The 22,766-nt window shown below is 45.7% G+C and overlaps 1 protein-coding gene and 1 long non-coding RNA gene across 5 annotated transcripts in view; one reads left to right on the top strand and one right to left on the bottom strand.

Moving 5' to 3' along the window:
- The window catches only part of BCL2L1 (BCL2 like 1), a 72,137-nt gene that overhangs the window by 34,293 nt on the left and 15,078 nt on the right, over positions 1–22,766 (bottom strand). The gene's annotated exons all lie outside the window — the stretch shown is intronic.
- LOC135361799 (uncharacterized) overlaps positions 1–22,766 on the top strand; it is a 46,738-nt gene that overhangs the window by 17,944 nt on the left and 6,028 nt on the right. The gene's annotated exons all lie outside the window — the stretch shown is intronic.

Genomic DNA, 22,766 nt, shown 5'->3' with positions numbered 1-22,766 from the left:
GTACAGAATAGCAAGATGCCTGAGATGGTCCCAGGAGAGCTGGACTACTGTCTGCAGCACAGTGATGCAGGGGGTGGAGGCCAGCAGAAGGTTCGGTCAACACCCAGAGCACCAATAAACTGCACAAGACCACCACCACCAGGAGGCCCCAAAGCAAACTGCTGTCCCATTTGATGCGACATGTGGATCACTCAAGAATTCATGTGTCATGATCCTGTGGTTCAGAGATGTCTAGTTCAACTCCCTCCCTCAACAGATGGGACACTGAGACCCATAGGAAGTAAAGGGACTCCCCTGAAAGGCCTCCTGACTCCTGGAGTTGGACAGTATGGGTTTTGGCCTCACCTCTATGACTGCCTACTTGACAGACCTGGGGCAAGACCCTTTACCTCCCCAAGCCAGGGTTCCTGCCTATAAAGTGACAGCACTGTGGGGCACCTGGATGGCTCAGTCGGTTGAGCGTTGGACTCTTGATTTTGGTTCTGGTCATGATCTCAGGGTCATGAGGTGGAGCCCACGTCAGGCTCTGTACTCAGCAGGGAGTGTGCTTGAGATTCTCTCTTCTCCCTCTCCCTCTCCCACCCCCCCACCCCCCGCGTGCACGTGTGCACACGCTCTCTTAAATAAATAAATAAAATCTTAAAAAAAAAAAATAGAGTGAAAACACTGTGCTTATATCACAGGCTTGGCAGCAAGAAGTAAATGGTTCACAGAACTCAATAAATGTTAGCTGTTGTTATTTTTTTTATAGCTAAAAGAGAGTGGCCTCATTTGTGCCTCCGATCGTGCAACTCAAATTTTTACAGCTACACACAAAACAGCTAATATTTACTGAACCCCTGCTTGAATTCTCAAAATCTTGCATTACGTAAGCGTCCCCATTTTACTAATGAGGAAGCTAAGATTCAGAGAGGTGATGAGATTTTGCCTAAGATGACCAGCTACTGAGTGAGGGGGTCTGATTCCAGAACATGTTAAATTTGCCAGTGCAACAGGACAGATGCAGAGGGATGTTACTAAGCTCCTCCTTCCTTCCCCCTTTCACCTGCCCACTATTTCATGAGGATCTGCTATTTTCGGGCCCTGGAAGTCAGAGATAACTTTGAGGACAGGGAAGAGAAGAGGCATGCTCCCTGGGTACCTGGGTGCTTTGTGGGTGGGAAAGAGCTGCCCCCCACCCAGGCTCTGCAAGGCCAGTCCCTCCCCCTTTATCTGCCATTATCTTCGAAATAAAAGCGATGCCAAGTAGCTCTGGTGGAGCTCTTACCTGAGTTTTCTAAGACAGATCATGACCCCTTTGTGGGTTGAGCTGTGAGGCTGTAGGAAGGACCAGGTAAGCTGCCCTGCTAGCTCTGGACACTCATTCATTCCATAAATCTTTATTAAGTACTCACTAAATGCCAGGCACTATGCTAAGTACTGGGGATAAAGCAGTGACTAAATCAGATGAAAATTCCTACCTGCATGAGTTTACAATTTAACGGGAGGGACAGGCAATAAATAAATGTGTCGGATGGTGATAAGCGCTAAAAGAAATATAAATGAGAGAAAAGGGATAGACAGAAACATGGAAGACGTGAGGATTAGAACTTGTAGTCCGGGAAAGCTTCTTGAGGAGGTGACATTTGATCAGAGCCCTGAATGAAGTGAGGGTACAGGCATCACAAGGATCTGAGGAAAGCAGTGGGAAGAACAACTGCAAAGGCCCCAAGGCAGGAATACAGGCACTCCAGGAATGCCAGCCTGACTACAGTGAAGTGAATGACAGGAGAATGGTAGCGATGGGGTCTGCCAGACTATGCAGGGCCAAGGGACAGACTATGCAGGGCCTTGAATGCCATTTAAGAACTTGGTTTTGTCCTTTGAGTGACATGGGAACACTGCAGGGACATGATCTAACTTTGATTTGTTTTTTTGTTTTTTTAAAGATTTTATTTATTTATTTGTCAGAGAGAGCATGAGCACAGGCAGGGGGAGCGGCAGGCAGAGGGAAAAGCAGGCTCCCTGCCAAGCAAGGAGCCCAACGCGGGACTCGATCCCAGGACCCTGGGATCATGACCTGAGCCGAAGGCAGATGCTAAACTGACTGAGCTGCCAAGGCAACCCACTTTGGTTTTAACAGGTTCCCTCTGGCTGCTGGTGGAGACCTCCAGGGTCAAGGGTGGAAGCAAGAAGTCTGGTGAGAAGGTGATGTAGTCATCCAAGGGAAATATGATAGTGATTTAGCTAGCATGGTGCCAGGGAAGCTGGTGAGAAGCAGTCAAATTCAGAATTTTTAAAAGTAGAGGGGCCGTGCTCGCTTCGGCAGCACATATACTGAAAGTAGAGGGGTGCCTGGGTGGCTCAGCTGGTTAAGCATCTGCTCAGGTCATGATCTCAGGGTCTTGGGATGCTTCTCCCCCCTTCATGCTCTCTCAAATAAATAAATAAATAAATAAATAAATAAATAAATAAATAAATAAATAAATAAATAAAATCTTTAAAAAAAAAAAAAAGTAGAGCTGAGGTTGGTAAAGCATACGGTTCTTGATCTCAAGGTCATGAGTTCAAGCCCCAGGTTGGGTATACAGCTTACTTAAAAAAAAAAAAAGTAGAGCTGAAAGGATTTGCTGATGGACTGGTTGTGGGCTAGGGAAGTTGCTAGTCTCTCTGGCCTTGTTTCTCACCTACAAAAGGCAGACGGAAAGGCTTTTGAGGGTTTTTTCCCCCCAGCTTGATAACTATGGGAACTCTATGGGATGAAGAAAGAGACAAAATCATTTCTCCCATGGAAGCAAAGCCATTTGCTCTCCAGGCCCCGAGGGGTGGATGGCAATGGGAGGAGGAAGGCAGGGGCTGGACAGAGACAAAGGAAGGGCAGGGTCTGACTACCCTGTGGCCGCCCACTTTCAGCAGACACATCGCCCAACCACTAGGGACCTGCAGGGCCACAGAGGAGCCAGGCCCGGGTGGGGGTGGAGGTAAAGATAGTTTGCTTTACATTAGGAGAGCAGGGGCATCAGAGCCGTGCCGTGTCCAGGGCCTACTAGGCAGAAGGTGCCCAGTGGGTGAGCGAGTGAATGAGGCAGTGCCTGCAGGCCAGGACGTGTGCAAGAACTTCCCAAGTCGTTCCAAGGGGTAAGCCTGACCCAAGGGATTCATCTCCTGTCATTCCTTCTGCATTGATTACATTCTAGGCTGAGTCTCAAGTTCCCATTCTTCATGAATGGATGACTGTGTGGTCTGAAATCACCAAAGCAGCCTTTTAGAGCTGAAAGGAAGCACAGACACATCTCATCCACTCTACCCACAATTTCAGCCATCACTGTTTTGGCCTTATTCATTTATCATTGTTCTAATTAACATTTTCCTATCAATTGATTCAATTTAAAAAAATGTAAATAAATATATTGAAAATTCTCAACCCCCTATCCCCACCCCCCAAAAGGGACCCTGTTCTTTCTGCAATCTTTTCCCTTTTTATTTATTATTTATTTAAAAAAAACCATTTTATTTTAAATCTCTACACCCAATGTGGGGCTTAAACTCACAACCCTGAGATCAAGAGCCGCATGTTCCACCGACTGAGCCAACCAGGTGCCCCTGCAATCTTCCCCCTCTTTAGTAAATGGTGGTAGTTTCACCCTTCTAGGTGCTGAAACCTGAACACCTTGGAGTCATTGCTAAATTCTCCCTAGTTCTGATCTGTTAGCAAATTCCTTTGAATTTATATTTTTAATTTATCCAGAATCCCACCACTTCTCACCACCTCCACGTCTGTCATTTGGTTCCAGCCAACACCATTTTCTGCCTGCCTTGTTGTAACAACCTCCCTACTGGCCTCCCAGCTTCTCACCTCCCCCTAGGGTCCTTCCCCAGAGCAGCCACATTCTGTCTAGTCAAAACACTCCACTGCCTTCTCATCTCACCCAGAGGAGGAGCCAGCGTCACACCATGGCTCACATAAACCTTCACCTTCTACCACTTTCTCCTCTGCTCACTCTGTTCTAGCCACACTCACCTCCTCTGCTCTTCCTCAAACATACCAAGCATATCCTTCTCAACTTGGGGCCTCTGTACTTGTTCCCTATCTGGAATGTTCTTACCACAGACTGATACATGGTTTGTTCCCTCAAATCATGTAGATGTCTGCGGACATGCCTCCTCCTCAGAAAAGCCTTTTCCAATCACTATTTAAAACAAGAAACAAAAGGGATGCGTAGGTGGCTTAGTCAGTTGAGTGTCTGCCTTCAGCTCAGGTCATGATCCTGGGGTCCTGGGATCAAGTCCCGCATGGGGCGGGAGGGGGGGGCTTGCTCAGTGGGGAGCCTGCTTCTCCCTCTGCCTGCTGCTCCCCTTGCTTGTGCTCTCTCTCTTTCTGACAAATAAAATCTTTAAAAATGAATAAATAAATAAATAAATAAAACAAGAAACAAAACCCAACAACCCCTCCCCCAAATGCTGCCTCGCCACCCTCCATTCCCCATGATCACTCTATCTTTTTAGAATATAAACTTCACGAAGGCAGATATTCCCAGTAGCTAGAATGGTGCTTGGCATGGAGTAAGATACTTAGTAAGCATTTGCTAAATGAATAAATGAAATGAAAAGGCAACATATGTTACTGCTACTATAACTAGAACACCAGTATCATTTGCCACATATGGAAATCAACAGAAAATAAAAGCAGTGACTATTAGAAAAATACCTATTTGCATATCACCTGTAAGTTACCTTGAAGGTCAATGGTATATGTATTGATCTTGGTCCTACACCTTTACAAAAGAGACACATGAGGTCCAGGGCAGGAGAAAGCTCAGGACAGAGCAGCCAGCCAGCTGGAGGTCAGTCCAGAGCAGCCACATAAGTAACCCCTCAGTGCCTTCAAACCACAGCCCCACCCCCCAGAGCGTACACAAATCGACTAAGTCTTGGGAAGGGTACAGCTAGGATGAACCAACAGAGCCTGTCTGAGGGGCCAGGAAATCTCTCCTCTGGGCCAGGCACAGAACTGGAGGCTCTGGAGAGAACAAAGGCCAAAGAGGAGTCTTCCAGGCTGGAGGAGTCTCATGGGGCTGCACTGTGGGGGACGGGCACGCACAAACCTGTAGGTGAGGTCCGTGGAGACCAGACAGCTGAGAGCAGAAATGAAAACAGGCTGGGTCCCAAAGGGTAGTAGCTTCAATCCCATAAACACCAGACAGGCATGGGGGTTCAGGTGCAGGCCTGGGGCCCAGCTGAGCTCAGGGGGTTGGATGGGACCTTCCCAGCCTCCTCTGTCAGTGACGATGACTCTAAGCTGAGTGGAGTAGAGACACCACCAATCGTGCCACTAGTCACAGCAGACGTTCACGGGGAAAGAGACAGAGAGCTACCCTCCTAGTCCCGACGTTCCAGATGGTCTTCTCCAAGTCACAGCTGGCTCCACCCACATGGGCCCTTGAGGATTCAATCTCTGTTTGGAGGGGAACATCCCTTTCCCATCCTCATGGGGCTTAGCAAACATGGCTGCAGGTGCAGGGAGTAAAGCTATTGTTCTTGTAACCGCCAGGCCAGCAATGCCTGACCTACATCTCCATGGTTGGTTGCATGCAAAGAAAAATACCAGGGATTTCCGTTGGTGTTCACCAGATGCAGCTGCCAAAGGAAGGTGGGCCTTCTGAAGGCCCGCTGTGAGTAGGGCAGGACAAATGGTGAGCTGGCTGGGATAGATGAGGCGGCTGGCCTCTAAATTATTTCCTGGCTTTCCTCCCTAGATTTCAGAGACTCTCTCAAATGTTTATCTTTTTTCTACCAAGGTCTTCCACTGAAGCTTTTTTCCCCTCCTCTTCTAGTATATTACCCTAAAAATTGAGAAAAAGAGGGAGAGAGAAAGAGAAAGGGGAAAGAGAGAGAGACAGAACAAGATTCTAATTGGGAAAAAACTACCCAAACTAAAGTTGTTCCAGCTGTAAATTATTGGCATTGGAGTGAGGCTTTTTAGATCTGCACAGAAAATAAGCAATTTGGAAGTTTTGCATGGCAGTGTAAAAAGGCCCTGGGACTTCAGAGTCAGGACATACTCTTACTCCCACTCTGCGGTGGTTCCATCTGGCTGCAGACATGTCAACTGAGGACCCTCGGCCTCACTTTCCTCATCTGTCAAGTGTGGACAAAGGACCAAATGATCTCTCCGGCTCCGAAGTGCTGTGATCCTATCCCTAGGCCTTCCCCCTGAGGCCTCTCAGGGGTGCATTGTTGTGTAAGGAAAAAGCTCTCTTAGGAGACAAGAGACTCAAGCTCTAATCCCAGATTGCCTTTTATTAACTCACTGTGTGATCTTGGGCAAGTCACTTCACTTTTTTTAAATAAAGATTTTATTTATTTATTTGACAGAGAGAGAGAAACAGCAAGAGAGGGAACACAAGCAGGGGGAATGGGAGAGGGAGAAGCAGGCTTCCCAATGTGGGGCCGATCCCAGGACCCTGGGATCATGATCTGAGCCGAAGGCAGACGCCCAATGACTGAGCCACCCAGGCACCTCCACTTCACTTTGTTCATATGTAAACCAAGGACTTGAAAATGCATTGAAAAAAAGCACTACGGAACTCTGGTGTTATGTCTCCCTTATGTCATTCATCCCTTAGCATATGGTTGCTTCCCAAAGGGCTTGTTCTTTACTTGGAATTGCCCCAGCTTGCAAACCTTAAGATCCTAGAGACACAAAATGGAGGAGGTAGGGGGTTCAAACCCAGGTCTGTCTGATTGCAGAGAATGTGTTTTCCCACTCTAGAAATGTGGAGGGTGGGTATGGATGGTGGAAAGGACTTGGGATTTAAAGTCAGAAGACCCCAGTTCCCTCCAAGGTAAGAAGACCTTCTCTGCTTCCTAGGATAGCCAGAGGCTCAATGAGATAACATACGGACACAAAGAAGTACTAGACAAACCTTAATGATCCTGTGCTATTACTTTATGACCCTACCCTGGGTTTCCCCACATTCAAAAGGAGAGCTTAAGGTGCAAGCCATATCATTTTAGGAATATTACAGCTCCACATCTCAGCCTTTCATCCTACATCTTGACCTCCCTTCTTGTCCATATAAGGCCCATCCTTCCAGACTCCCTTTACCTGGAGCCCCCAGGACACTCAGCACAGAGCACACAGTGCTCTCCCTTGAGAGGCCGTGGAGGGTTCAGAGTCCTCACTCGGATACTTATTTGCTGTACAACTCTGGGCTTATCACTCAAACTCTGAGTCTCAGGGTCCATGTTTATAAAATGTGCAGAAGAGCTACCCTATAGTATTCCATGACTGTTTGCTACTATTATAATCATGTTATACTTCCTCTCTCCTATGAACTCTTCTGATCCTTTTAGTGTTTTCCATTTACTTTGTTATTTGCAGTCTCATAATCTAAATTATTGAGAGCTAGGCCTATACTTTATACTCCTCTCCCACTGGAGCAGTGAGCACATGACAGGTGTTCAAAGAACACCTGTTACACAATTGGGAGATGAGTCCTTTCTGAGACAGTATCAGTGGGGGCCATCACCAACCCTCAAGTGTCACGTGGCAGCCTGCTCTTTGGCTACCCTGTGCTAAGCAGTGGGGGTAGGGGTGGGGGATATGGGGTAAATGGAAGCTAAAGGGCCCTTTCCTCTAAAGTATTCAGCATGAACTGGAGAAGCCAGACTCACCCTCTGGAGAGAGCACCAAACAATACGGACAATTAGAAGAGGCAGAGAGAGCCAAGGGAAACCCATGGACACCAGAGTGAGGGCTTCTGAGTCTAACAGATTGGATTTGGATTCTGTTCTTATTAGCATTTGACCATGGGACTATTATTTAACTTGTTTTATTCTCAGTTTTCTAATCTGGACAATGGGAACAATAATATGTTTCCCTGGCCTTTTATATAGCATTTTACACATGACAGGTACTCAATAAATAGCAGCAACTATATTGTCATTAGTATTATTAATCACAGATGGGTTTTGTCTATGGGCACCTCAAACAGTCAATAGATGCACACCAAGAACAGGTGACTTATGGCTATGTATAGCAACTGGAACTCTGGATGGAGAAAGTTCTTTTAACAGAATCCGAATGAGATCTGGACATTTTTTTTTTTTAAGATTTTATTTATTTGACAAAGAGAGACATAGCGAGAGAGGGAACACAAGCAGGGGGAGTGGGAGAGGGAGAAGCAGGCTTCCCGCCGATCATGGAGCCCGACACGGGCTCGATCCCAGGATCCTGGGATCATGACCTGAGCTGAAGGCAGACGCTCAACGACTGAGCCACCCAGGCGCCCCGAGATCTGGACATTCTGTCCATGGAAGGAAGGGAGGCAGCTCAATACAGACCATAGGCCTTAAATGGACGTATGTGGGTCTCCCCTGGGGACTCCATAGCTTCCTGGCTGTGTGTTCTCTTGGACAGTTATTCTCTCTGAGCCTGATTCCTCACCTCTGTTAGACTCAGACCCTCTGTTATTTCTCCTGAGAGGCAGTCAAGGGTGTTCTTTAAGAGCACATGTGTTAGAGGATTCAAATCTGGGGTTAAATCCTGCTCTGCCACTTACTAGTTTGGGTCAGTGGCACCATTTAACCTTTCTGAGCTTTAGTTTTCTCATCTAAAAACCTTCCTTGTGGTATTACCAGATAATGTGCTGTGCTTGCTTGGCATACAGTAACCATTTTACTTGATACATGAAAGTGTTATCTTTGTATCCAGGACCTGGCTCTGGAAGGCACTCAATAAATGTGCTGAATCAAACCCAGCCCCAGTGGAAGAGGTGTGTAGAGAAAAGATGCTCCTGTAAACTGGCACCACTGCCACATGCCCAGGTTGACAATATCTATCAAAATCATAAGTGCACACATCCTTTGGCCCTGCAATTCCACTCCTATGAATGTACCCCCATAGGCACCCTGTATTCACACATGGACCAAATAACAAATATGACAGGGCTATTCATTGAATATCACTATTATAACTGCAAGAGACTGCAAAAAAAAGGGCCTACCAATGGGAACTGGTTAAATAGAGGATAGTACCATGTATGGAATACTATGCAGCTATCAAAAAGAATGAGAAACCTCTTGAAGGACTGATACTGAATGATCTCTGAGACACTGTTAAATGAGAAAAATCAAGGCACCAAACTGTGTGCATCAGTGCATGAGTATCTGTGTAAAAACTGGATGAAACATATAGGCTTTTGCTTACATCTACCAAGTCTATTTTCCCAGGAAGGGAACTGTAGCTAGGAGACACAGGTGGGAGAGAGACATTTTGAATTCTGAATTTTGAACCACATGAATATATTACCTATTCTAAGAAAATATATCAAAATTAAAGAGCGGGAGAGAAAGAATTTGATTCTCCCATGAGAAGCATTTGGGACTCCCCAGAGACTGACTCTTTGGCCAGTTATTACACTATGAGAAGAAAAATGACAACTCTGGTATTTGCATGCTGTGATGCCAAAATAACACCACTACTATGTGATTAACTGCACTAGGGTTGCCACCATCTCTGACCCTTTGTCCTAGGATGCTGTTAAGATGGGAGAAGACCACAATCCTTGATGAGGCTCCATTATCCTCTGGATTAAGGCTGTCCAGGTCGAATAAGAGGGAAAGAAGGCTCTGGTTAAAATAAAAATCATCCCTAATAGCTCTGGAAAAAACAAAACGAAGGGTGGGAATGAGCCTAGTCCTGGAAGAAGTGGGGTGGACTGGCTATGGCCTGATGATGATGGTACATACCATCTTCCTTCCCCTGAGCCTCTGCTGCTGTTTTCCTTAACAATTACTCTCCTGCTTGCCTGCTGGGAACACTCTACTGGGGACTCCTGGAAGTAGATGGAGACCTAAATGGCCCTGGAAGAAATAAAAATGGCTCATAAAGTATAAGAAAAGATGCTTTACAGGGCACCTGGGTGGCTCAGCTGGTTAAGCATCGGACTCTGGCTTTTGGCTAAGGTCTTGATCTCAGGATCGTGAGACTGAGCTCCATGTTGGGCTCTGCACTCAGCGGGTCTCTCCCTCTCCATCTCCCTCCGCTCCTTCCCTGGCTCCCATGCATGTACACGCACGTGCACTCTCTCTCTGTCTCTCAAAATAAATAAATAAATAAATAAACAAACAAATAAATAAATCTTAAAAAAGAAAAAAGATGCTTTATCTCATAAGTAACTCTGGAAATAGTCCTCGGTATTTTATATTTATTATAAGAATATTTAAACATGGGGGCGCCTGGGTGGCTCAGTCGTTAAGCGTCTGCCTTTGGCTCAGGTCATGATCCCAGGATCCTGGGATCGAGACCCGCATCGGGCTCCCTGCTCCACGGGAGGCCTGCTTCTCCCTCTCCCACTCCCCCCTGCTTGTGTTCCCTCTCTCGCTGTGTCTCTGTCAAATAAATAAAATCTTAAAAAAAAAAAGAATATTTAAACATGTACAAAAGTAGACAGAATGATAAAATGAACCACTATGTACCCATCACTCAGCTTCAATAATGATCAACTCAGTACCAATCTGATTTCATCTCTTCCCACTCTCTCTCACCTCTGTATTATTTGGCAGCAAATTCCAGATATAGTTCAGTATATATATCTAAAAATAAGGAATATTAAAGAGAAAAAAAACATAACCACAATACCATTATCATATTTAAAATCTGAAAAAAATCTAAAAAAATCTTAGAAGGGCTTTAAATGTGATCAAAACTCTTTCCCAAAGAGGGCACCTTTAGGGTGCCTGGGTGGCGCAGTCAGTTAAGCGGCTGCCTTCAGCTCAGGTCATGATCCCAGGGTCCTGGGATCGAGCCCCGCGTCAGTCTCCCTGCTCTGCAGAAAGCCTGCTTCTCCCTCTCCCTCTGCCTGCCGCTTTGCCTATCTGTGCTCTCTATGTCTCTGTCAAATAAATAAATAAAAAATCTTAAAAAAAAAAAAAAAGAGCACCTTTGTTCATATGAAATTTTAATGCAGTGTACATAATAAGCTCTAGCTACAACTCAAAGTATAAATAATTCAGATTTGTAGACATTTAAAACCTACTGAAATAAAGGTATCCCACCAACAAAAATATTAAGGTGACATGAAAGTCAATTCCAGATCTATTAAGGACTTAAATGTTAAAAGTAAAACCTTAAAACTTTTTGAAGAAAATATAGGCAAATGTCTTTAGGACCACAGGTTCAGGGAAGATTTCTTCAATAAAACATAAAAGGTGTAAATCAGGGCCCCTGGGTGGCTCAGTCGGTTAAGCGTCTGTGTGCCTTTGGCTCAGGTCATGATCCCAGGGTCCTGGGACTGAGCCCCACATCCAGCTCCCTGCTTACGGGGAATCTGCTTCTCCCTCTCCCTGCCACTACCCCTGCTTGTGTCCCCCCCGCCAAATAAATAAATAAATCTTAAAAAAAAAAGGTGTAAATCAGAAGAAAACACTAAACTAGGTTAAATTAAGAAATTCTAGTCATGAAAAGAAGTCATGAAAGTGAAAAGACAATCTACAAACTGAGAGCCTATATTTGTAACACATGTAGATAAAAGATCAGTATTCAGAATATATAAAGAATTTCTACAAATCCCTAAGAAAAAGCCAATCAAAAGAGACAGAGCAAAGACTTGAGCAAGTACTTTACAAAAGAGGAAACATGAATGGTCAATAGAGTACGGAAAGATTCTCCACCCCACTTGTAATCTGAGAAATGCAAATTAAAACCACAAGATACCATCTCACACCTACCAGCTCTATAAAAATTTTAAAGTCTGATCTTTATCAAGTATTATCACAGATGTAAAGCAATGGAAACTCGTATGCTGCTGGTGGCAGTGTAAACTCTTACAAACACACAGGAAAGCAACCCAGGCATTACCTTCCATCAAGCAATTCCATTCCTGGGTGTATGCCCTACAGCAATGATTTTCACGGGGCACCTGGCTGGCTCAGTCGGTAGAGCATGCGAATTTTGATTGCAGGGTTGTAAGTTTGAGCCCCATGTTGGATATAGAGATTACTTAAAAACAAAAACAAAAACACCAAAAAAACAAGGCCTCCAGATGATTCTAATAGGCCATCTAGTCTCTGAACCACTGCGCTAGAGAACATGTGCATGTGGAGGAGACATACACAGATTGTTCAAAACCACATTTGAAATAGCAAAAACAGGGACGCCTGGGTGGCTCAGTTGGTTAAGCGTCTGCTTTCGGCTCAAGTCATGATCCCAGGGTCCTGGGATCGAGCCCCGCATCGGGCTCCTTGCTCAGGGGGGAGCCTACTTCTCCCTCTTCCTGCCACTCCCTCTGCTTGTGCTCTCTCTCTCTCTGACAAATAAAATAAAATATAAAAAAAAAATAGCAAAAACAAGGGAACCCAAATAACCACTGACAGTGGAACGAATGCATAAACTGAGACATAATCATACAAGGGGATACGAAAATGAACAAACTATAGCTATACACTTAACACTGATGAATAAAAAAAGGAAACTGCAGATGAATACACACACAGTATGATATTTAAATGAAACTGAAAAGCATGCACAATACTCTTTATATATAGTAAAACTATTTTTTTTTTAAAAGGCAAGGGAGGGGTGCCTGGGCGGCTCAGATGGATGAGCGTCTGACTCCTGATTTTGGCTCAGGTCATGATCTGGGGGTTGTGGGATCCAGCCCTGCATGGGGCTCCATGCTCAGCGGGGAGTCTGCTTGGGATTCTCTCTCTTTCTCTAAATGAATAAAGACAATCTTTATTTATTTTAAAGATTTATTTATTTTAGAGAGAGAGAGCAATAAGCGGGGAGGGGGTGAGGGGGGGTGGGGAGGGGCGGGAGGGAGGGAGAGACAGAGTCCTGAGCAGACTCTGCATTGAGCTCAGAGCCCGACATGGGGCTCGATCCCACAACCCTGAGATCATGACCCGAGCTGAAATGAAGAGTCAGTCGCTCAGCCACCCAGGCACCCCTAAAGAAAATCTTTAAAAAAAATAAAAAATTAAAAGGCAAGGGAACAAGAAACACAAATCTCAGGAGAATGGGTAGGGGATGGCTGTGACTAGAGAGGGGCACACGGGAGTTTAAAGATATCCATAAATGTTTAATTTCTTAAACTGGGAGGTAAGCTTATAGATGATCATTTTTCCCATTCCTGAAACCTTATACATGCATTACATATTCTGTTGTATTTACAATAACTTCCTTAAAAATGGTGTGCTGGAATAGTGCAATACTCAGAGTCAGAACTGCAACCACTAACTCTGGCTACATGCGTGGTATCCAAAGGGTTAAGCCTGTTTCTCTGACTGTGGGTGGGAGGGCAGGCAGCAGCTGGGGCACAATGGGAGTCCCTGGCTCCAGCTGGCTCCAGCCTGGATCCGCCTGGATCAAGCGCCACGCCTAGGAACTGGCACCTGGGGGGTGGGGGTGGGGCTCTGGACAGGTGGCACCTGAAGCCCTTGGTGACCTGATACATGCGAGCAGCTCTGCTCAGTCAGATAGATGGCAGCTTCCTCCTTTTGGAGCCTCTCCATCTGGTAAGGAAGTGTGCTGGTGACAGTTGGAGCTGGTGAGAAGGGGAAGAGGGTCTGGGACTCACGGTGGGGGTGGAAAAGGAACTGGGTGGGCTGGGCTCAGATACCAAGGGAGGCTGCTGGGATTAGCACCTGCTGAGAATGAGATTAAGTTTCTTGGTAAGGGCTCATCCATCTAATGCCCCCTGAAAGCTGTCTCCCTGTGGCTTTTCTCTGCTGGACAGATGGTGTCTGAGCTGCTTCTTGGAGGGTGGGCTCCTTGAGGGGGTGGTGGAGGTGGGACCTGCAGCCTGCTTGGTCATGGGATTCCCTGCCCTCCGCGATAATAAGAGCTAACTCCTCTTGCTGAGGACTTAGTATATGCCAGGCAGTGTCCTAAACCCTTCAGAAAAATTACCCCCATTTAGTTTTCACAGCACCCAGCTGCCGGTGGCCCAGACAGGTTTACATTTGAGGAAACTGAGGCTTGGTGAAATCAAACACTTACCAAAAGTCAAACAGCAACCAAACTAGAACTTGAATGTAGGCAGTCTGACTCCACAGTCTTTTCAGTAAACTACTACCAGCCATGACATCTTCCCCTTCTCATTAAATGGCAGCAAGCTCCTTCTAGTTGCTCAGGCCAAAAACTTGGGGACTCCTGTCTCACTCCTCTTATCCAATCATCAGCAAATCCAGTTGGCCCAACCTTTAAATTATACCGAAGCTCTGACCACTGCTCACCACTTCTGCCACACCTCCACCCTGGTACAAACCAGCAGTGTCACCCGCCCAGCTTCTTTTACTGGTCTCTTGCTCCTGCCCTTGCTCATCCGCCCAGTTTCTTTTTAGTCTCCTGCTTCTGCCCTCGCTTGTACAGTGAAAACAGGGGCTTTCGTTTGTTCACACTGTATGCCCAACCTATAGCTCAGTGCCTAATGCATGGCAGGCACTCAATAAATATTTGTTAATGAACAAATGAATGACCAACATCTCTCAGGAAATGACTCAGATACAGAGAGGAGGAAGGCCTTCCTGAGTGCCCTTGGCTTTCTCAGCCCTGATGACCTTCAAGAGCCCCAAGGCAGTGGTCAATGTCCTTCCGTATTGTGAAATGTCCTGGGTGCATAGCATCATCACTGTGTCATCCACTTGTGACTGCACACATGCACACACACAGGGACATGGGAGCAGGGCTGCTTCTGAGAAGGAATAAGCCGAGGGTACTTATTTCTAGGGAACTCCTCCATCTGCCTCTGCACTGTATACACTTTTATTCTTGTGAATGATGAGTCAGTCATTGGAGGGTCTTGATCTGAAGAATGACAGGATCTAACTTCTATTTTAAAAAGATCACTCCCTGCTATATGGATAACAGATTAGAGGGGGGCAAGGGCAGAAAGAAACAGAGAGACAGCCGATCGAGTCACCCAGGTGAGAGAAGGAATAAGCAACAGCTAGGCCTTTCCACATCCCACTTCCAGTCTTTACCCAGGCAAGTTCCCCTGCCAAATTAAGAAACAGCAATAGCACATGCTGGAGAGGGACTCTATTCAGTGGTTTCCATTATTCATATAGCACCTTATTAACCCCCTCAGTAGCCCTGTGAGGTGGGTTCTAGCAGGACCCACATTTTACAGAGAAAATCGAGGCTCTGAGAGGTAAAGTCAACTGTCAAAAATTACACAGCTGACTATCAGCATCTATCCACAGTGTACCCAGGCTCCAAAGTCCAGTTCCAAGCCCACTTTTTCCAGGAAGCCCTTCCTGACCTTACCCAATGGCCTGGCCCTCTTTGGAGAACCTATCTACAGGGCTACCATTTATTGAACACTCCCTGGGTGCTGGGTGCACTGCTGAATGCTCTACATGTGTTATGTAATATTTTAATGACCCAAGGAGCCATCACCCTGGTGAAATCCGTTTTACATGTGAAAACAGTGAAGCTGAGAGAAGCAAAGTCACAGAGCAAATAAGCCATCTGTTGTCCTACTCACCTGGCACTGAGCCATCTTTTTATTACTTTCTTCTGATTTTTCTTTTTTTTTTTTTTAAAGATTTTATTTATTTGACAGAGAGATTGACAGCGAGAGAGGGAACACTAGCAGGGGGAGTGGGAGAGGGAGAAGCAGGCTCCCCGCTGAGCAGGGAGCCTGATGCGGGGCTTGATCCCAGGACCCCGGGATCATGACCTGAGCCGAAGGCAGATGCTTAGCGGCTGAGCCACCCAGGCGCCCCCGATTTTTTTTTTTCTTTTTTAAATGTATTTCACTTATTTTTTTCCTTTATGGTCACTGGGTCAAAGGGCGGAGGCTGGTATCCAATAGAGCATAGTGTGGTGGATGCTCTGCATAGAAATCTAAGTTTTTTGTCCCCTTGACCAGACACTAAATGCTATAAGGCCAAAGTCCACAAATAACATTTTTGTTTACCTATCCTATAATGCTGGGCCTGGGCCTTGGACTTAAGCAAAAGAGATCAGAAGGGTCAGGAGTTCTTGCTGAGGTCACAGGGCTAAATGAAGGTGGAAGTGAGGCACCGGGGCTCTCCTGTGAATTCCGCTATTCCTCAAGGGCACTCTGATCCTTTCACTTGAGAAGCTTTCAGGACAGCTTTCTCCAAGAAAATGAGTCTTCCAGCTCTCTAAAAGTGGGGATCCCTGTTCCAGCCAACCCCCTGCGGACAGGTAGAATACCTGTACTCCAGGCTAGTTCTGAGACTTGCAGAGCCTAAAGGAAGGGGCAATGACTTTCAGTTCCTGTTAATGTGTCTAGAAGCAGCAGCTGATTCAGCTAGATGATGTCACCTTCCCAAACCTCCTGACCAGCAGCTGAGATGGTAAAAGCAGGAAACTGGGGGATACTCAGCTGGTTAAGTCCGAACATGCCTCTGGCAAAGGCCAACAGTAACCCCAGGCTCCGGGGGCATCCTCCTGAAGATGAGCAAAGAGAGTCCTCTCAGTTGGCAAGGATAACTGGCATCTTTCAAGACCCTTATCCCAAGATGCTTCCCCAACTCTCCTTTTGCTAAGCAGCTTTCTGTACAGCTTGAACTAACAATGCTTCATTTATTCCAAAGGTGGGGCAATGGAAAGAATTCTGGTTTTAGAGCCAGACCAATCTGGATGTGAATCCAGGTTCTCCTGTGTACAAGCTGCAGGATCCTGGGCACAGAACTTCACCACTCGAAACTTGTTTCCTCACTGGAAAAGAAACTGGAGCCAACAGACCACTTAGACCACTTACCACATAGGCTGGGTGGGAGAATGAAATGAGAAAATGCATAGCGTACCCGACATGGGCTACGTGTTCCAGTAAATGGCAGTTACCATTATTCCCTTTGGATCTCTGTGAGGGAGGTGTAAAGATGTAAAGATCATCTTCATCTCTAACATTTCCAAAGGAAACAAAGGCCCAGACTGGCTTGCCAGTGTCAGAGCTGAGTATCTGCGTTGGCCCAAAGCTTGGACAAGCCAAGTTCAACCCTGTTTTGCTTTTCTGTTTGCAAAATCTTTGCTTCAAATCTTCCCAGGCTGGCTCTTTCTCCTTAATCTACTCTCAGGTCAAATGTCACCTCCTTGGAGAGGCTTTCCTTGACCTCCCTAAATAAAGTTGCTTCCCTAGATACTCCATTACTCAGTTTCATTTTCTTTACATTGTTTAACCTTCTATTTGAAATCATCTTATTTGTTTTTCAGGCTAGCTCTCTCTCCCACAAATATAAGAGTTCTGTGACAGCAGGGTCCTTGACTGTCTTGTTCATCACCACACCCCCAGCACTTAGCAGAAGGCCTTGGCGTGTAAATGGTGCCCAATAAACATTTGCTGAATCACCAAAATGAATGAATGCACGTGGGATGGCCAAAGTCTGAACTGACAAATGCCCCACACTTACTCTTCTGTTCACTGTCAGTTCAAGGTCCTGGCTCCCATTTCAGATGCTGGCACTGCTACCTGGGAATCAGTGGACTGACAGGCAGTCAGGACGGGCATCCATGCTGGGAAATGACTCATCTATTGGGATACCAGGGCTGCCGAGGAGGGCCTCGGAGTCTTTCCTTGGCATCTGCAGCTCCCACAGACCTGGCTCCAGCTGACCTTTCTGGCTTTATCACCCAAGAGGGGCCCTTCCACGCATATCCAAACTGGATTACTACTGCTTATGGGTCTCTTTTTTAGAGTCCATCCCAGCTGGCACATCTTAGCTAACACGGACCCCTTGCTGGGAGCACCAGCCCTCTTTTTCCCTGACTACACTAAGCCCCAGCTCTAATGGTCCCTCTGCTGTAACGTGCTTCTCTTACTTGGCAGTTAGCACTTATTGGTGGGTTTCACAAGATCTCTTTTCATGCACATTATGTCGTCTCTCTCTAATTCAGTTCAAAGTGTCCTGAGAGAAGAAGTGGGTCTTCAATGGCAATATCTCAGTTAATAAATCTTCTGGGGAAAAGGCTCTTTGAAACAAAGTTGGCTGGGTCCATTGAGGGGTTGGGACAAGAGCCAGGCTCCTCCCTACTGGACTGGCTCTTTTGGTAAATGAGAAAGAAGAGATCACGCTGCCTCAGTCCAGGAGCCCAGCTGATGAGGTGGTGAGGGAGCCAACAAATCCTGGACTATTATATGCAGTCTGGGACAATCCCAAGGTTAGGTGTGTGCTTGGATTTTATTTTATTATTATTACTATTTTAAGTAGGCTCCACCCCCAAAGTGGGGCTTGAACTCACAACCCCAAGATCAAGAGCCACATGCTCCACCAACTGGGCCAGCCGGGCACCCTGTGGTTAGATTAAAAAAAAAAGAAACAAAAAAACATTTTTTGTTTTTAAACATAAAAACATAATTTACTTATCAATCATAACAACAGTAGAAAAACTTTGCTCAGTTCAAAGTGACTCATGTATCCATTTCTGTGGACTTATTTTAGTTCTGGCTCTTGTTTTCTTACCCATACTTTTCTTTCACCTGACGCCCCCAGCTAAATCCTTCTAGTTACATGAATTTTCATAAGTTGCCTCCAACTTTTTGTAGAACAGAATGAGGTTCCAATAAAAAATAAGGGTTGGTCTAGTTTTCTTTTAAATGCTGTAATGGTATACAAAAAATGGTGTTCCAAACAACTCATTATAACAATTAAAGATAAGTGACAAAAATAATGCAAGTAAATCATTGAATATGGTGCTTGGCACTTAGTGACCATTCAAAAAGTGAGTTGAAACAACACTCTCAATTCTTAATGGCTTCACTTCTCTGGGCCTCAGTTTTTTCATGTGTAAAATGAAAACAGTATCTCAGGTTTGTTCATTTATTCAATCCTTCATTCCAAAATCATCGTTGAATGTTTACTACCTGCAAGGAACAATTTTAGGAACTATAGATAAAATGATGAACAAACCAAAGTCTTTATAATCATGAGGCTTGTATTCCAGGAGAAGAGATAGACAAAAGTCAAGTAAACACACAAAAGGAAAATGTCAGATAGAGGTCAGTGCTATGACAAAAAATACAAGCAGGTAAAACACTAGAGAATGATTTAGAAGTAACTCAACTGGGTATTATACGCAAACAATGAAGCATGGAACACTACATCAAAAACTAATGATGTAATATATGATGACTAAAATAACAGAATAAAATAAATAAATAAAAGCAGCTCAGCTACTTTAGACCAAAGGTCAAAGAGAACCTCTCAGAGGAGGTGACCCAGGAGCTGAGTCAAGGGAGAGAACCAGCAAGGCATACACCAGGGCAGAGCATTCTAGGTAGTGGGAACAGCAAATACAAAGGTCCTCAGGCAGGGACAAGTGTCACAGGAACCAGGGACAGCAGAAGCCCCTGTGGCCAGAGTACAGAGAGGGAGTGGTGGAGTGGATGGAGGATGGACAGGCAGCCAGGACTAGATCATGCAGGCCTTAGAGGATTTGGTAAGGACTCTGGGTTTTATTTGAAGTGGGTGGGGGGTTGTAAGCAAGAATGTGATAAGATCTGAACCTGGTTTCTATTTTACTTTTTTTTAAAGATTTTAGTTATTTATTTGAGAGAGACAGAGAGAGTGACAGAGACAGAGAGAGAACGAGTGGGGAGGAGAGGGGGAAGCAGGCTCCCTGCTAAGCAGGGAGCTGGATGCAGCGTTCGATCCCAGGACCCTGGGATCATGACCTGAGCTGAAGGCAGACGCTTAACCGATTGAGCCACCCAGGTGTCCCCTGAACCTGGTTTTTAAAAGACCACTCTGGCTGCAGTGCTAGGGCAGTAGTGATTTTTTTTTAAAGGTCCCTTCCCAGCTCCAAACTTCTGATTCTTTCCCTGTCATTCTAGGCTCCCACAAACTGGTTGCAAGAGCAAGAAAGATGCACCTTCTTCACTCGAGAGGGCGCAAAGAGAAGTGGTTTCTGCCTAGGGCAGGAGCAGGGAATCTGTGCCACCTTGTTCTGCAGGAGATGGAGGGAGTGGCCCAGTGAGGGAGGGGTGGGAATCCCAGCTTGGAAAACATCCCCAAGCCACCTGTATTGTTTCTGCCTCCTGTGTGGAAGTTTCTGCCAATGACACAGAGCTCTGGAATGCCCCCCCCCCCCCAACCATACACACACCCAGTCTTCTGTTTACAGAGGCACAGTTGTACTTTGCATTCCTCCCAGGATTTAGCTCAAATCTACCCTACAGGAAATGGTCGATAAAGAGCTACTGATTGATTAATGAAGACAGGGAATATTCTTAGCCATTAAGCAAATATTAATGAGTACTATGTTGGTCTTTGGGGATGCAAGATGGGTTTCTTGCCTTCACTGAGCTCAGAATTCAGTAGATAGACCAAAAACCACAGACAGCTACAATGTTGGATACAAGGTAACAGCAGCAACATTTACTGGGCCCTCATGCAGTGGTAGAACATGGGGGCTTTGGAGCCAGCAGGCCTGGGTTCAAATCATGCCTTTACCACTTAGTAGCTGTGCATCTTTGGGCAAATCCCTTAAACTTCCTTACGCCTCACTTTTCTCCTCTGTAAAATGAGAATTATAATAAGAGTACCTACCTCAATAGTACTGTTTTGAGAATTCAAAGAATTAATAATGTGAAACACTTAAGTGTAATTGCACAAGAAACGTTAACTATTGTTGAAGTTACTCTAACATCTGTGCTGAATCTCACATGTATGAGAAAACCCTCTGAGGCACACATTACTGTCTCCATTTTTCAGAGGCTCAGAGAAGGGGGGGAAGGTGCCCAAGATGACAAAGCTGGTACATGATGGCACCCAGATTCAAACTCAGCTCTGTCTGACTCCATAGCCCATACTCCCAATAACAAAATGATCTCCTTTTCTTAAAAAGCCCCCACCATAGTGCTCAACCCACAGCAGGGGCCCCATAAAGGGAGCTATGACTATTATTCCATTGTCCCTGGAAATCTTCCAGTAGGAGTGCTGTGGAGCCCAGAGTAAGGACTTCTTTCAACCAGAAGGGGTCTGCTAGGGGTTCAAACGTACTGACCGGGGTACCAATGACAGGCTTTGCTCTGGAGTTCCATGGGTTTCCCTCACTGAGGATTGGGGTACTAATTCGGAATGCCAACTTCCACCACTAAATCAGACCAGAAACTGCCCCCAGGTGCCCAGACACCTGCATGGACAGGCAGGCAGTTTCCTCTGGGTTGACTTCTTGTCTGGCCCTACACATCTCTCAGTTTCGTCACTTAGCCACCAGCCTGGGGCCTCATGCCTGCACCTGCTGCTTGACCCAGGTCCCAGGAGACCCTGAGCCTTAGTCTTGGGCTCCCTCCCTTGACCCTAAGGGCCATTTCTGAAGACTCCCTGATTTCTTTGATATGGTAACCCCTAGGGTTCCACATGAATGTGGGTGCTGTGAGCAAAGGGAAATTTTTCTAGCTGAGTAGCAGATGGAGAGTGGGTAGAACAAGGGGTGGTTGTTCTTGTTCTGAATCAGAGGTGAGCGTGGGGTGAGGCCTGCTGTGCCCACGGTTTTATGTTTAAGCAGCACTGATCCTGGCTAGGTCAGAGTTCCCACTCAGCAGTCCAGCCTAGGCAGGCGAGGACATCCTGAGGTTAGGAGTTAATACTAATTTCTATTTCCCATTTGAATCACACTCAGAATTCTGGCCTTGTCTGCAATGGCTTAATGTCACTAAACACTCAGCCACCAAATGCTAGGCCGAATAGGAGTTGATAACAGCAAATGAGACAGTTTTCAGCCTCAATAAGCTCAGAGTACCTTACTTTAGTCTTTCTCCCAACAATCCTGTGAAAAGAATATTATTTCCACTTGATGGATGTTCAGACTTAAAAAACTAAAGTAACTGTCCAATTTCATGAAGCCAGGTAAGTGAGAGAGCTACCTATTGTTTCCATTCAAAAAATGTTGGTTGAATGAACGAATGAATGAATGAATGACACAGCTATGGCTGTGACCTCAGTCAAGGAGCAACAACAAAACCAAATATTTATAGTTCTCAAAGTGCTTTTTCATCTATCATCTCCCGGAGTCTCACAGCTAGCCCATGAGGGAGGCAAGGCGGGTGTTATCTTTCTACAACAGATGAGGCAAATAGGCAGAGCTTGGGCAAGAGGCTTATGGCCACACAGCAAACAAGGAGTGGAGCCATTCTGGAAAAACTCAGAGTCCTCATAATACCTTGTTTAATCATTCAAACACGTGTCATGCACCTACTACGTGCTAGATGTGCTCCTATGTACTTTATTTTTATTATTTTTTAAAGATTTTATTTATTCTTATTTTTTTTAAAGATTTTATTTGAGAGAGAGAGAGACCAAGCAGGGGGAGAAGTCAGGAGGACGGAGAAAGAATCTCAAGTAGACCACGCGCTGAACTCACAGCCTGATGTGGGGCTTGATCTCACAACCATGAGATCATGACCAGAGCTGAAAACAAGAGTCGGATGCTTAACTGACTGAGCCATCCAGGCACCCCTAACAATTTTAAGTAATCTCTACATCCAACACGGGGTTCAAACTTACAACCCCAAGATTAAGAGTCACATGCTCTACCGACTAAGCCAGACAGCGCCCCAAGTCCTATGTATTTTAATATTCAACTCACTAAGCCTTCCACTCAGTTGACAATAATGGCTGAGTGCTTTCTATGTTCCCGGTTCTGTGGCAGGTTCTAGGGACACAGCAGTAAATAAAGCAGAGGAGGAGGTCCCTGCCTTCTTGGAGGCACTTGGCAAAGATCGAAGAAAATAGGCCCTATTGCCAAATGCTGGGTCAGCAACACTTACTGTGTATAAAGCATGACTTGGGGCACTTGTGGAGGAGGT

This window comes from Mirounga angustirostris, unplaced genomic scaffold (genome assembly GCF_029215605.1).
Source record: "Mirounga angustirostris isolate CCGP_5_RB_7025 unplaced genomic scaffold, mMirAng1.0.hap1 SCAF_10, whole genome shotgun sequence".
NCBI classification, from domain to species: Eukaryota; Metazoa; Chordata; class Mammalia; order Carnivora; family Phocidae; genus Mirounga; species Mirounga angustirostris.
Note: the sequence above shows the minus strand (reverse complement) of the source record. Positions and strands in the feature narration are given on the sequence as shown.